This window comes from Protopterus annectens, chromosome 13.part0 (assembly GCF_019279795.1).
Source record: "Protopterus annectens isolate FY-2018-M chromosome 13.part0, PAN1.0, whole genome shotgun sequence".
NCBI lineage: Eukaryota > Metazoa > Chordata > Ceratodontiformes > Protopteridae > Protopterus > Protopterus annectens.
In genome coordinates this window covers 1,250,610,643-1,250,627,119 of record NC_056747.1, presented here as the reverse complement: position 1 = coordinate 1,250,627,119, position 16,477 = coordinate 1,250,610,643, and positions in this window count along the sequence as shown.

Genomic DNA, 16,477 nt, shown 5'->3' with positions numbered 1-16,477 from the left:
TTCCAGAATAATCAATAGATACATGACTACCTATTGTGCATTTTTTATGCCAAATTTGTTTAATGCCTAGGGTGGCACAGTGGTGCAGCGATTAACACTGTCGCCTCACAGCAAGAGGTTCTCCAGTTCGATTCTCAGCTGGGGTGCCTTCTGTGCGAAGTTTGCATGTTCTCCCTGAATTTGTGTGGGTTTCCTCCCGGTACTCCGGTTTCCTCCCACATTCTAAAGACATGCTTCTGGAGCATTCCTCCTCGGGCCTCCGCTAAACACAGGATCTGTGGAACCTAGTTGGACTTTCCCGGTCAACAAATGTTAATAAATAAATAAATGTGTATATATTGATTTCCTATTCTACTAAACCTACCTTGCTTTTGCAATGAATGTTTCTCATGAAAGCCTATAGCATACAATTCCTCATTTTTCATTTGTAATTCATGTTTCTCATGAAAGCCTGTGGCTTACTTTAATGTTACTTAATGCTTCTGACTCTGAATTTTGTCTGTTATCGAATCTCTTTGTCGCTAGTGATATTAATATAATGTCATGTAATTTCTTATGGAGCTTTTCTCCCCGGGCCTCCACTGAAAACGGGCCGACATGACCGAGTGGACTCTCCCAGTCAAAAAATGTAATAAATAAATTAAAAGAAACAAACCACGAGTTCATAATTTGGATGAGAAAATTATGACCTGAGCTCAGAATGAAAAGACAGGTCTGCTTCAGATGAATTAAAATAGAACTATTGGGGAAGTGACTAGGGAAGAAATACAGGACAAATACCAAGAGCTTGGGTGGGGAATAGTTCAGGCATTTTCCCCTACTCTACCTACAATGTACAAAAAAGTGTTTACATTAGTGTTTTGTGAAATACTGACTGGTATATACAGTCTGTCTTTACAAACAAAGGGAGTGTCACTGGACTAGAACAATGAAAGGTGCAACAAATAACAGTTAATAGTCTTTTTAGTACGTGCACTGCAACTACACCCATGTAATAACTAAGCTTTATTGCCTGAATGATTTCGCAAAGACTTAAAAAGAAAAAAGTAAAAAGTCATGGACATTCATAAGCCGCATCGCTGAAACTCTTGATGTCCTTAAGGGGTCATTTGCATATATCCCATGGGCCTCTATTACAGTATCACACAGTGAAAATTCTAGCTTGGCTAGGATTTTCTTGCAGTTTTTATGAATGTAAGGATAGGTACATTATATAACTATTAGGTTCAGCATCATAAGTGACTTGAAAGGTCATTACATCATAATTGTGTATGCTATCTTTGTCATTATATAGCTATTTGGTTCAGCATCATAAGTGACTTGAAAGGTTAGTATGTCATAACTGTGTATGCTATCTTTGTGGTAAATTGATAATGACATCAGCAGTGACATCAGCAGTATGTCAGTCAGTAAATATGAAAGCTTGTACAACATCAAGTTAAATTAAGCGACCTTGTTATAGACAGGTCAAGTGTGTCAACACAAGGGATGTAAGAAGCCACATATGTTTGTTCTTTGGTGGGAGGTTTACACCAGAAGTAGCATATTATTTTACTTATTTATTTGAATTGGTTTACAAGGGTAAAGCACTGTTCAGTTCTGACTAATTTCAATCTTATTCTGAGGTTAGTATATAATCACTTTTAGAATGATTATATCATGAACAAAAATTAGGATATGAACAAGGACTTCATAAAACATTAAGGTGAGCAAATTATATGATGAAGCAACTCTTGAGTGCTTGTCAAAAGGAGAATAGTCAGTGTAGAAAAGACAGCAACAGCAAAGTAGAGGAAACATTTACATTATGTGTTATGATGGATTACATGTCATTTACATTATGTGTTATGATGGATTACATGTCATTTATATTATGTGTTATGATGGATTGCATGTCATTTACATTATGTGTTATGATGGATTACATGTCATTTACATTATATGTTATGATGGATTACATGTCATTTACATTATGTGTTATGATGGATTGCATGTCATTTATATTATGTGTTATGATGGATTACATGTCATTTACATTATGTGTTATGATGGATTACATGTCATTTACATTATGTGTTATGATGGATTACATGTCATTTATATTATGTGTTATGATGGATTACATGTCATTTACATTATGTGTTATGATGGATTACATGTCATTTATATTATGTGTTATGATGGATTACATGTCATTTACATTATGTGTTATGATGGATTACATGTCATTTATATTATGTGTTATGATGGATTACATGTCATTTACATTATGTGTTATGATGGATTACATGTCATTTATATTATGTGTTATGATGGATTACATGTCATTTACATTATGTGTTATGATGGATTACATGCCCATTTTGATTTTGTACTTAAATGAGGTTTTATCAGCATCCATAATTCTGGATAAGAGAAGATGTCCTTAAGGTCTGGAGGGGAGGATTCCTACAGTTTAGGGACAATAATCAAGAAAGCTTGGTTATAGGTGTGCTGCTTGGATTGATGTGATTATCAATGAGGTCTGGAGAGGTCAAGGTTTCTGACATTGAGGCAGGTCTTGTTAGTTATGAAATTAAAGGAGGGATGTTCATGTAAGAGCTTGAATAACTAAGAACTTTGAAGAAGGTATGCTCTTTAGTTAACTGGCAACCATTTAGCTTTTTCTAGAATAATGCCATGGTAGTCTTTTCTAGGGAGGATGGGATTTGTAGTTTGTAATTGGAGGAAGTGGTAACTTCAATTGGTGGAAGTGGAGCCGACAATTTTCTAGTCCCAGGCTGAGCTATCATTTGTAATAGTAAGAGTTTTATTATTAACAGTCCTGCATAAGGCAATCAGTGATACTGTCCCAGAGAAACCAAAGGTAGCTTTAGGTACACTGTCTGAAAGGAGCTCAAGTGACTCAGTTACAGGCAGCTAGGAGGAAGAAGAGATGATTGATGATCTCAAAACACTCACACTTTAATCATACAGTAAAAGAGAGGCTGCTAAGCTTACAATCGATATGTTGATTATAAATACTTATGTGTGATGACTACCGCAGAAGTTTATATATATATATATATATATATATATATATATATATATATATATATAGAGAGAGAGAGAGAAAGAGAGAGATTTTTTACTGAGATTGCGACATCATTGGGTACATTCAGTATGTCCCTGCAGCTAACCATCAGCTGCTGCCAGGACAAATCCGAGAAACCTCCTTGCTGCCTCTGAACTTAATGTGACCCATGTTTGGGCCAGTAAGGTGACTGAAGTCTCATGGTGGAGTGTCATACTGTTTCTGTGGGAGTTTATTTCTTGTTAATGGCCTATTTCCATCCCCTATGTTTGTTTGCACAGTCTAAGTATGTGGTGTGCAATGAACTTATGGAGTATGGTGAATGTCTTTGTCAGTGAACCAGACAAAGTTTCCTCCCCTATAGATAGCAATCGATGCTTTAATGTTTTCCTGTGTTCAGAAGAAATACCCCTTCAAAGGCATGTCTGATTGCAGACCCTCACTCTAGGATGGGACCATCCATCCTCCCTGCCAACTCTGTCAAGCAGCCACGCTACTGTTTGATCTTGGATCACTTGGACCTCTTATTTGCACACTATATAAGATCACTAATAAATCCCGAATACTGACAATACCGAAGACTGGAATCCCGAGACCAGATACCTGAAAGACGAGAAGACCGGAAGACCAGAAGCGCAAATTTCAAAATCACGAAGTACGGAGATGTGAGGAGGTTAGGTAAGTATCTATGTTTGGTTGTGTGGTTAGCGGCTTTAGTGTGTGTGTAAGTGTGTGTTGTGACTGTGATGTGTGTTTGTGTGTGTGTGTGTGTGTGTGTGTGTGTGTGTGTGTGTGTGTGTGTGTGTGTGTGTGTGTGTGTGTGTGCGGGGAATGTAGGTGTGGGGTGGAGTTTTCTTGTGTTTGTCTGTATAGTGCGACCTTGGAGTTAGAATATTTAAGTAGAGGGGTGTGGGGAGCAGCCACCCACATGGGGGGTGCATAGAGGCTTGCCCCCCTGCTTTTATGTAGTGTAGGTTTGTGTGTTTGTGTTTTGGGTAAAGGTTTGTGTATGTGCATGTGTGTTGTATGTTTAGTGTAGTGTTCGGTATTTTAAAGTTTGTGCTTCTGGTCTTCCGGTCTTCTCATCTTTTGAGTATCTGGTCTTGGGTTTCCAGTCTTTGGTATTGTAAGTATTTGGGATTTATATATATGTATGTATGTATATACTTCCCCTTCAGAAGGTCGAACAGCTGAAATCTCAAAATGCACATGGCCGAAGCCATATGCTCGAATTTCAGAAGTTCAACCTTCTGAAACGGAAACAAAAAAAACAACGAAACACAAAACAATGTTTCTGCAGGGGGGCTTGCCTGCACCCCCAACACCCCCATTACTTATTTATACCAACTCCGAGATTGCACTACAACACAGAAAGGTAAATCTCCCGTTCTGCGCTACATGCCGATCCCCATTCAGATGGTCGAACTTCTGAAATTTCGAGCATATGGTCTCGACCATATGCATTTTGAGATTTCAGCCGTTCGACCTTCTGAAGGGGAACCATATATATATATATATATATATATATATATATATATATATATATATATATATATATATATAAAATGCAGAACCAACACAGCCAACACTGCCATGATAAGTCCAAAGGGTGATGAATCATGGAGGCAGCTGAAGCAATATAAATATAAAAACAGCACTTTAATAAAATACTAAAAATAGGATAAGCGCTTTTGGATCCTATAAACGATCCTTCTTCAGATCCATTCAAACTACCGGAAAATAGAACCAATAATATATAAAAACATTAAAGCAAACAGCATCAAGAAAAAGGCCCAACGCCTTCCTTTAGTAAAGCGTCATTCAAAGATGAGTCTAGCCAATTGAAGATGTCTTTTCAGCCTCCTCCCTTTTAGGGCTGGCTTCGGCGGATAATTGGTATTGCGTCCAGGAAATGTATGTGCTTGTAACCTTCCAGTCCATGACATCTTCACCATTTCTGTAGCATTGTCAATATCCCCTCGTTTGTGATTCATTTTTGCAACTTGTATCACCCTAAAATGAAAACTATGTCCCACATTTTCTTGTATGTGTTTCATCAAAGGGTTTTTTGGTCCACTAGTCTTATATCACTTACGTGTTTAGAAATTCTCTCCTTTAACTACCTGGTAGTTTTTCCCACATAGAAACAATCACAGAGGTCACATATAGCTTAATAAATGACATTCTTGGTGGTACAATCCGCATAAAAATTCAAAATATATTTCTTCCCTAGAACCAGGTGTATAAACGTCTTGTCAGCTGAGATGTATCCGCAGCAAGTACATCTATGACATGGATGGGTACCCTTCCAATCAGAAAAATATCCTTTTACTTATCAAAACCATTACACAGTATCTGCTTTATATTCTGATTAATTCTAAAAGCAAAATGAGATCTGTGCCCTACTACTCTCCTCACCTCCTCATCGGAAGGGAGTATCTTCCAATTATGTCTTATCACATCGCTCATGTGCTTCATATAATTTGAATATGTAAGGGTCATCTTTCAATCTGATGTCCTCCTCTGATGTATATCATGAGCACCATTCATGTCTTCTCTGAGTAAATATGGTTTCGCGTCCTCTTGTCTCTTCTCTCTAATATAGTTTTGCATGTATTCCACTTCATGGGAGCCATAATTTCTCTGACTAAAATTATCCCCCATGATTGAATAGCTTCATCAAAGTTGTACATCACAGGAAGTCACAAGATTTTATACAAACAGCATGGCATGGGGGGCATAGTCTTTCATACTGGTAACACAGTAGGGCTTGCAATTATATATATATATATTTTTTTAAGTTTTATTTTGGCAAGGGTCTTTTTGGTAATTGTGATCATTTGTCTTAGTTTATGAATACCAATCATAAATGATTTGCACTTTACTCAAGGACCCAGACACAGCCTGAATTCCAAATGACACACTGGTGACTGAAACTGTTAACAGCAATCACTAATGTGTGAGTCTCCATTTTTTTCTTTTTAATATCAAGATTGTGATATCTTAGAGATGACTCCTTTTCCTGAGCTACAGTGCTCTTGTAGCCAGTTCATATAAATAGCAGAAGTATGGAGAGGGTCAACATCCCAAACCCTTTTTTTCTTCTTTTTCTTTTTTCTAATTTCTAGATGTGTCTGGTTATCAGTATTTTGTAATCTTTTGTGATCGCACATAGGAATATTGATCACTAAAGCCTCAAACTTTAGTCAAGCAGACATAATTAGAAAGGGTTATACTACTACAGAGCATGTGCAACTACGAAGCATGTGCAACTACAGAGCATGTGCAACTATGGAGGATGTGCATGTATTTTCTTATAAGAAGCACACTATAAGACAAGATTGGAAGCTGACTAGTGACCTAGATCTGTGTACAGCAGAAGGAAGTGGCTCCCATAACTGGAAAAGTGGACTCCTAGGTTCTTAGCCTCCAGTGGTTCTATATACCCTGCAGATCTTTATCTTAAAATTTTCACTGGACCTCAGTTATCTAAGAGGTTCATATATGTTGCCAAGTCAATCAGGAAATGACAGAGGGTCTGCAATAACCTCAGTTTTACTAAGTTGTCTGTATGCAAGATTTTGTTGCAAGAAATGCAAAGAGGAAGCTGCACTGATGGTCACTTGGTCAGAACATTGTGACAAATCTAGCGATTCTGCAGGAAATGTAGAATAGTTTTAAGATGCCTGCTAATAAAGCATGAACAGAATATGAGCATCATGTAGTAGAAGATGGAGAAACTTCAGATTAGTGACATACAACTTAGATCCTGGGCTAATGTAAGATTTGTTACTATATAGATGTTTTTTGACTATATAATCGATCCAAGAATGGAATGCTCTGTTAGGTACCTGAGCAGAGGGAGCCAAGATTGGCATACTCAATTCTGGTACCATTTCTAGCTAGTGGACCTTTTGGGTGACCTCATCTGCTGCTTCCCTCCAACTATGTACCTTTTCTTTTACTGAGAAAATGTCAAAATGCGTACACTCAGCTGAGAAAAATACAGGACACTTAGTTTTCATTAGAATTATTTACAATGCTGGTAATGAGATGCGGAATTTCGATGCACAGGAAGATAAGTTCAGGTGCCTTAGGAAGCTTTAGGCTTGGTAGTCAGTGGAATATAGACCTGTAAGTGGCTTGTACCATTTGGAGTTGGAACAATAAATGAGCTAAACTCACCCCAGCAAATGGGGCAATAACAGAAAAACGGGTATAATTCAATGATACAGCTTTCAGCAGGGCAGAATAGCTTGGGCTTGGTGGGACTAGTTTGCTACAACAACAGAATTCATAGCTCCAAGGTACCGAGGCATATAAAATTTACTGTGCAGCTGCTAGTGAGGACATCTCAGAAGATACAGTAAACCTGAAATAATGACAGGTTAGCATGGCTGTTAACATATCTCAGCTGTGGCAGTTAAATATCTTCCATATCTAGCAGGTAGGCTGATGGGCTCTGATGCTAAGGTTTATATCATGAACCCACACTGCAGTAACTTGCCGGATACTCTTCTGTTACTTAAATGTTGACGATGGAACTTTGAATCTTTGTGTAGCAACAGGATGCAACATTCATTACTAACATGAAGCAAAATAATTGAGTTCACTTCCAACAGTTTACAGAAGAGCAGACTTGATAATTTAATTACAAGATAGCAACATCGCTTGTAGAACAGTAGATATAATGACATTTTGTAAGTATGGAGATGCAGCGATATATATGCACCTACACAGACAGACAGACTTTGTGAGAAACAGAGGACGCATTTTTTTTCAGATATCAAGTTGCAGCACTATGTATAAGGAAATCAAGGTGCTGATCCACACTGATCTTTAGTTAGGCTAACAGATGAGTAATTAGTACCGAGCAGTATGGTTAATAACAAAGTAAACTATGGTTTCACAGAGCAACACTATAGTCTAGGAAACCAATGTGTTGGCCTCACAGAGATGCTTATTACAACAAAAGGCTAAGATACTGTATTTGTTAATCTGGTTTACAACACAGTGGCATATGGTTTAACAGAGCGATGACACACTCAAAGAAAATAGCATGCTGGCCACAAAGAGAAATTTGGTTTAGAAACCCATCTCTGATCATGTGACTGTGATGCAACAGCACAGTGCAGTATGGATTAGCAGAAAAGCAATCTGGACTGTTGTGTAAATGTGTAATTATGAGCTCAGAAAAAGCAGCTCGAGATGATAAACATCACAGTGGCTGTTAGATTCTAAGAGAGAACTACAATGCTTCAAATGTAAGGACGGAGAAAGAAATGGCAGAGATGCCACGGAATTATACTACACCAGAGGAAAACGTGAAAACGCTAACATTCGATAGTGATACTTGTGAAAATAAATGGGACTTCCAACCACAGGAATGCAGTCTTTAGTCTTTGGAAAGACCAGCAAGAAATCACAGCAAAAAAGTTCCAGGAAATAACAACAATAAAAGTGATGGTACATCGGGGAAGGATTTAAATAGTTTGGCACAGGACATTAAGGCTGTTGAGAAGGAATGAATTCCTGGTTGTAACCTAGATTATCCTCGTTCACTTAGAAATGCAGGCACTGGAGGAGTTATTTAAGGATGCTTAGGGTGAAAGGGATGCTGGCTTATCCATCCTGAGGGAGGAACATAACAGAATCCAGTGCAGAGTTAGAACTACTGGCTATTCATGAAGCAGACAGTCTTATAATCCAGTGCAGAGCTTGAACTACAGGCTGTTCATGAAGCAGACAGCCTTATGTTCTAAGATGTGTGCAACCTCAAGCAGTGTGTTTACTCACACTAGTCAGGTCCAATGCATGAACAATAGTATGTATGTATGTATGTATGTGTCCTTGATGCAGGATTATGGAAATCTGTGCACGCATGTATACAGAGAGGGATAATAAGTATAGGGGAATCACAAACCCTGACAGCTGCGTAAATGATGACCATCTCTCACTCACAGGAAGACAATGGGTTGAATGGGAGGATTAAAAGTCAGTAGGTTACAAAACAATTTAAAAGAAGTTGCTAAGAAGCTTTGTTCTGTAGTCTGTGTGTGATTACCCCAGTCTCCCCATGAGATGGGCATGATGCTGACAAACCCACTTAATCAGAGGGTGCTTGCAAGTCACCCCACAAAACTGGCATTTTTGCCTGGTGGGTTTACTTAATTCACAAAATGAATGATAAAAATGTAAAAGAAGTAAATAGCATAATTACGTCATTTATCAGAAAAAGAAGAAAACGTGGGAAAAATGTTAATGTTCCTGTCCAAATATGGCTACAGAATGAAACAAAGATATACAGGTTGATAAATGTGTTTGGGTGGTCAAGAAGAAAAAGGCCTATAAGTAAGGCAGACAGGGAAAAAAAAAGCAAAATCCAAACACAGGCAAGCATAGCAAGCAAATAGAGTGACAATATCTGAAGGCAGCATGAATGTATTTGTGGTTAAGCAGACATACAGAAGATTAAACACAAAAGAATCAGAGAAAAAGATTACGTGACTTTAGTAATATAAGATACAGGACTCATATAGGAAGGTAAGATATGGGACCCATATAGGAAGGTAAGATACAAGACTCATACAGGAAAGGAAAGTATGCGACTCATATAGGAAGATAAGACACAGAACCCATATATGAAGGTAAGATATGGGACCTATATAGAAAGTTAAAATACAGGACCCATAGAGGAAGGTAAAACACAGGTCCGATATAGGCCGACTACTATGGTGCTCAGAGAGGCCACACTAGACATGATGTATTGTTGTTTCTTAAAAAGTTGAATGGTTCTGCAGAAAAGAAGCTGGCAGCATAGCTTGCAACCTCCCATCTCTAAAGTGAGAAACACTTTCTTTCATAATGTGGACCAAATGAGCAAAATGTGGAACACATACTAACGGCTTACTAGCAACTTTAACTAGGAAGGTTCTATGATGGTTAAAATATGCTGGTTTTACTTATAAAAAAGATCTTTTACTGAATTAATATGATTCATTTCTGTTTACCATGGATATCAGTTAAAAATATTCCTAACATCGGATGTGTGACACACCCTTTCACTGTGGAACTTCGAGGAACATAAACTTTTTAAGACTCCAAATGAGGCATGTTCCTCATAATGAGGTACAGTTGAAAGATATGGACTTGGCAGTAGTGTTATTATTTATTTTTTTTTTTTTTATAAGAGTGACTCTGTGAAGGAACCAGGCAGTTATAAGCCTATCTGTCAACAGAAAAAAAATATGGAACATTCTTTAGGTCAGAGTGGAGGAGTTCCTGAACATGAATTCCCTTGCAAGAGAGCAGGACCATGGCTTCACTCAGAGACCTGGCAATCCAGCTTGATCTAGTTCTATGACAAGCTTGATTTAGTTCAGTATGCAGCTAAAGCCTGGGGGGTGGGGTGGGGGGTGGCATAAAATGTTTACATTTCATCAGTGATTTTCACACTGTGATAAACAGGAGGCTGGGAGGACTAAATGTTATAAAACAGTGTCCAAAAACTGTAAATTGGACAGGAAACAAATGGACTGAACAGAATCTTAGAGGCATAGAAATCATCATCATCAAAATCATCAGTCCCCCCTTTTCCTATTTTCTAAATGGAGTCAGGTGCCCACCTCGATTCAGTGCCACGCTCCTACCCTCTATGCAAATCATGTCTGCATTTTCCAGTCGTTTCTCACACAAACTATCTAGTTCACTGCCGGAGATCCTCTTTTCCTTTTCCCTTCTTCCTGTTTGTCCCACATTTTCTTCACTAAATTGTCTTCTACTTTCCCTGTGGACATATCCAAACCACTTCTCTGTAGTTGGAGCTACTTTGGCTTCTGATCGAATGTCCTTATTTCTTCATCTGTCCCACAGTGTGCATACTACCGCCATCTAGCTTCCTCAACTGCTCTGTCTTCACTGATAAGGTTTCTGCACTACACAGTAGTACTGGTCAGCCCACTGTACCACACAGTAGTACTGGTCACCCCACAACACTACACAGTAATACTGGTCATCCCACTGTACCACACAGTAGTACTAGTCACCCCACTGTACCACGCAGTAGTACAGGTCACCCCACTGCACTACACAGTAGTACTGGACACGTCTCTGTAATACAAAGAGGTACAGATCACCCCACTGTACCACACAGTAGTACTGGTCACCCCACTGCACTACACAGTAGTACTGGACAAGCCACTGTACCACACAGTAGTACTGGTCACCCCACTGTACCACACAGTAGTACTGGTCAAGCCACTGCACTACACAGTAGTACTGGTCACCCCACTGTACCACATAGTAGTACTAGTCACCCTACTGTACCACACAGTAGTACTGGTCACCCCACTGCACTACACAGTAGTACTGGTCACCCCACTGTACCACACAGTAGTATTGGTCAACCCACTGTACCACACAGTAGTACGGGTCACCCCACTGTACTACACAGTAGTACTGGTCACCCCACTGCACTACACAGTAGTACTGGACAAGCCACTGTACCACACAGTAGTACTGGTCACCCCACTGTACCACACATTAGTACTGGTCACGCCACTGGACTACACAGTAGTACTGGACAAACCACTGTACCACACAGTAGTACTGGTCACCCCATTGTACCACACAGTAGTACTGGTCAAGCCACTGCACTACACAGTAATACTGGTCACCCCACTGTACCACACAGTAGTACTGGTAAGCCCACTGTACCACACAGTAGTACTAGTCACCCCACTGCACTACACAGTAGTACTGGTCACACCACTGTACCACACCGTAGTACTGGTCAAGCCACTGCACTACACAGTAGTACTGGTCACCCCACTGTACCACACAGTAGTACTGGTCACCCCACTGTACCACACAATAGTACTAGTCACCCCACTGCACGACACAGTAGTACTGGTCACCCCACTGTACCACACAGTAGTACTGGTTACCCCACTGTACCACACAGTAGTACTGCTCACCCCACTGCACTATACAGTAGTACTAGACAAGCCACTGTACCACACAGTAGTACTGATCACCCCACTGTACCACACAGTAGTAATGGTGAAGCCACTGCACTACACAGTAGTACTGGTCACCCCACTGCACCACACAGACACAGTAATAATGGTGAAGCCACTGCATTACACAGTAGTATTGGTCACCCCACTGTACCACACAGTAGTACAGGTCACTCCACTGTACCACACAGTAGTACTGGTCACCCCACTGCACTACACAGTAGTACTGGACAAGTCACTGTACCACACAGTAGTACTGCTCACGCCACTGTACCACACAGTAGTACTGGTCAAGCCACTGCACTACACAGTAGTACTGGTCACCCCACTTTACCACACAGTAGTATTGGCCACCCCACTGTACCACACAGTATTACTGGTCATCCCACTGTACCACACAGTAGTACTGGTCACACAGTAGTACTGGGCACCCCACTGTACCACACAGTAGTACTTGTTAAGCCACTGTACCACACAGTAGTACTGGTCACCCCACTACACCACACAGTAGTACTGGTCACCCCACTGTACCACACAGTAATACTGGTCACCTCACTGCACTACACAGTAGTACTGGTCAAACCACTGTACCACACAGTAGTACTGGTCACCCCACTGTACCACACAGTAGTACTGGGCACCCCACTGTACCACACAATAGTACTGGTCAACCCACTGTACCACACAGTAGTACTGGTTAGCCCACTGTGCCACACAGTAGCACTGGTCACCCCACTGTACCACACAGTAGTACTGGTCACCCCACTGCTCTACACAGTAGTACTGGTCAAACCACTGTACCACACAGTAGTACTGAGCACCCCACTGTACCACACAGTAGTACTGGTCAAGCCACTGTACCACAAAGTAGTACTGGTCACCCCACTGTACCACACAGTAGTACTGGTCCAGCCACTTTTTTTGCACACTTTTCATTCTCTACCATTTATCCATAATGCTTGTGTTCAAGTACTATCTCTCAGGTCTTCAAGTGGTCAAACCCAAATTGTTGTATTAATTCCTATTGTCATTGTTTTCTTCTTAAGTGATTTACTGACTTGTACATAGTGTTCTGTAAATGCAGTCAGCTTAGTAATGTTATGGTTGATAGTTTATTAACTTGGCTTTGAGCATCTTTATTTTTTCTTCTCTTAATGTGAGGGGTCTGTCTTCTGACTTCAAATGCAAAATGCTGCAGTACCGGATTGTTAAAAAGAAAATAGATGTTATTTGCTTCCAGTAATACAAAATTGCTAGGAGACATGGCCAGATTCTCAGGAAGTTTTGGGATGAACCCTCCTTGCAAAGCCTTAAAGCGTCAGCTAAGGCAAGAACATTCACTGATGTTAGGGCAAGTTTAGGGTGGAAAGTCATTCATAAATTTAAGGACTATGAGAGACGTTTGGTAATGGAGTGTTTTAAAAGCTAGAATGGTTGTTGTCCATGGCTTCAATATATAGACTTAATACAGATCAAGCAGTGTCTTTGCAGATTTCTTCAGGAAAGGTATTGGAGTCAAGGAAGTTTCCACCACTACAAGAAAAGGAGATGATTTTAATGTTGCCTCCAACTTTGTATTGGATGGAACCACACCCTGAGCAGAAGGACATATCAAAGCTCAGGCAATAATTAAGGATAACTGTGCCCAGGGATGTTTAGTGAATGCCTGGCACCTACTTAACCCCAGCAAGCTGTCATATGCATTTATTATGCCATATGGCCACTCTGCTAGCCACAGTGACCATTTTTTAATCTTCCAGGAACTCCTAGGAAACATTACAAGAGCAGACATCATCAGAGTGCGCCTCTCAGATCATGAAGCAGTGACACTGGAGATATCCAGACTGGGTAAAATAAAACCACTTACACAATATATGAAGGATCAAGGTCAAAGTCAAAGTCAACTTTATTTTCATCTAGAACTACACATGTGCAGCCAAAATGAAATTCAGAGTATCAACTCACCAGAAAGTACAAAGATAACAAGAACATTTCAATTTAAAAAAAGATTTTCAATACAAGACCCACAGAAGGATAAATAAACTAATAATAACAGAAAAACACACAAGCCTCCCCCAGACAGTCATAAGAAGATTACTGTACATAGCAGCATGACAGAGTAGGATTGCACATTAAGATTGTCCTTCTTTGTTCATCTGCATTAGACAAACAGCAGGCAACTGTACATGAATAAGAAAATATAATGTTACATCAAAGAATAAAAAAAATATATATTGCACACTTTTCGTATTCATGTATTGTGAATTATTACTGACTGAATAATTGGTGGGTGGTATCAGAGTTTAAAAGTCTCAACACTGTTGGGTAGAAGCTGTTTAACTATCTGGTGGTCCTGCAGTGAATACTCCAATATCTCTTGCCCAAAGACAGTTGTGTAAACCAGCCGTGTGCTGGATGAGAGGGGTCACAAATTATTTTGGATGCACATTTAATTCTTCTTGCTATGAAGAGATCCTGGATTGATGGTAAGTCGGTGCCCATGATTTTTTTCGGCAACTCACAACACTCACTGTAGCTTCTTTCTTTCTGCTATTGTGCTGTTTCTAAACCAAACTGTGAAACTACTAGTGAGAATGCCCTCAATTGCTCAACTGTAGAATGTAATGAGAACAGTAGGTGGGAGCTTTGCTTTTTTGAGCCTTCTGAGAAAGTGGGGACATTGGTGTGCTTTTGTGACAGTGTTCGGTGTTCACAGTCCAAGAGAGATCCTCTAAAATGTGCACCCCCAAAAATGTTTCCACCTCTTCACCATTTATCATGAGCAGTGAGTGTGTTGACATTTTCCCAAAGTCTATAATGATTTATTTTGTTTTATTGAATTTCAGGTCAAGGTAGTTCTTAGCACACCAGCCAATCAATGAGCAGACCTCATCTCTGTAAACTCTTTCATCCTCCCCTTTGATGAGACTCACAACCATAGTATCATCTGCAAATTTAATGTTGTGATTGCTGTTGTATTTTGCAGAACAGTCATGGGTGAGGATGGTGAAGAACAGAGGGCTTAGCACACAACCTTAACAAACACTGGAGTTGAGTATTATGCATCCTGAGGTGTTGTTGCCCACATTTGTTTTCTGTGGATAGGCTGATATGAAGGGATAAAGTCACAAGAACTGTGTCATAAAAGAATATAGCCAAATATCTAGAAGAAAATCCCCCAGGTTTGATGCTCCTGATAGTATGTTGAAAATCAGTGAAGTCAGACCACAAAGAAATGTGCAAGTGGGCCATATCTAAACTTTTATCTAAAAGGGATAAATCCAAGGGAAGCACAACGTGTTAAGAGGGATGGTCCTGAATCAGATAAAGGAGTGGAAGAATCTGAAAGCTATAATACATTCTAGACTAAATCTTATAGTGCAATATGAAAGGGCAGTGACAAAGGCCAACAGTGTTCAGTGATGCATAGTTAGGGGAGGACCCTGTGACGTCATTGTCCTGTTATACATGAGATACTAAATAAGTTCCAGGAACCATAATTGCGGTCCTCAGCACACTAGAACCATACCTCTCAAACTCCTAAAGCAATTAATCTAGACAAACACAAAATAATGGGGGGGGGGAGACAATGGCCCAAACATATGGACAATTTTTAAATACCACTCATAAACGTAGAAAGTTAATAGAATAACAGGTTTTGTACTACCAAGGATTTTTTTTGAAGTCTGAATCTCAATAGTGTATTATTATTTAGTGACTTCAATTCTCAGTGATATACCTGAAAACCACGGATTTTATGAGGAACAGACCAAAAATATGAGGCATAAATCTGGACAGTTGAGAGGTATGACTAGAACTGAAAGTGTGAGGGTATATGGCTCTAACACTAAGTCTGGAGCTGCCGTACCATCAAGGTACAGTAATCATAGTGTTAATTCCAAATTTCTAAATAGATATAGATAGGTATATGCATATACATATGCCTATCTATCTATCTATCTATTTATATATATATATATATGTGTGTGTGTGTGTGTGTGTGTGTGTGTGTGTGTGTGTGTGTGTGTGTGTACATATATATATCTATATATATATATCTATCTATATATATCTATAATAAAAAAATATCCTCTGCCCTCTTTCTGGACCTGTCAAAGGCCTTTGACATGGTAAACCACCAATTACTTCTCAACACATTGGAATCCCTTTACCTAGATTGCTCAGCCCTTAACTGGTTCCATGCTTACCTCTCTGGAAGACAACAAGCTGTCCAGTGGCATAATAAGCTTTCACACCTGTTACCTAATACCATAGGTGTCCCCCAAGGCTCTATTCTGGGACCCCTTCTTTTTTCAGTCTTCATAAATGAATTACACTCAGTTATCCCTGAAGCCACATGTATCCAATATGCAGATGACTCTACCCT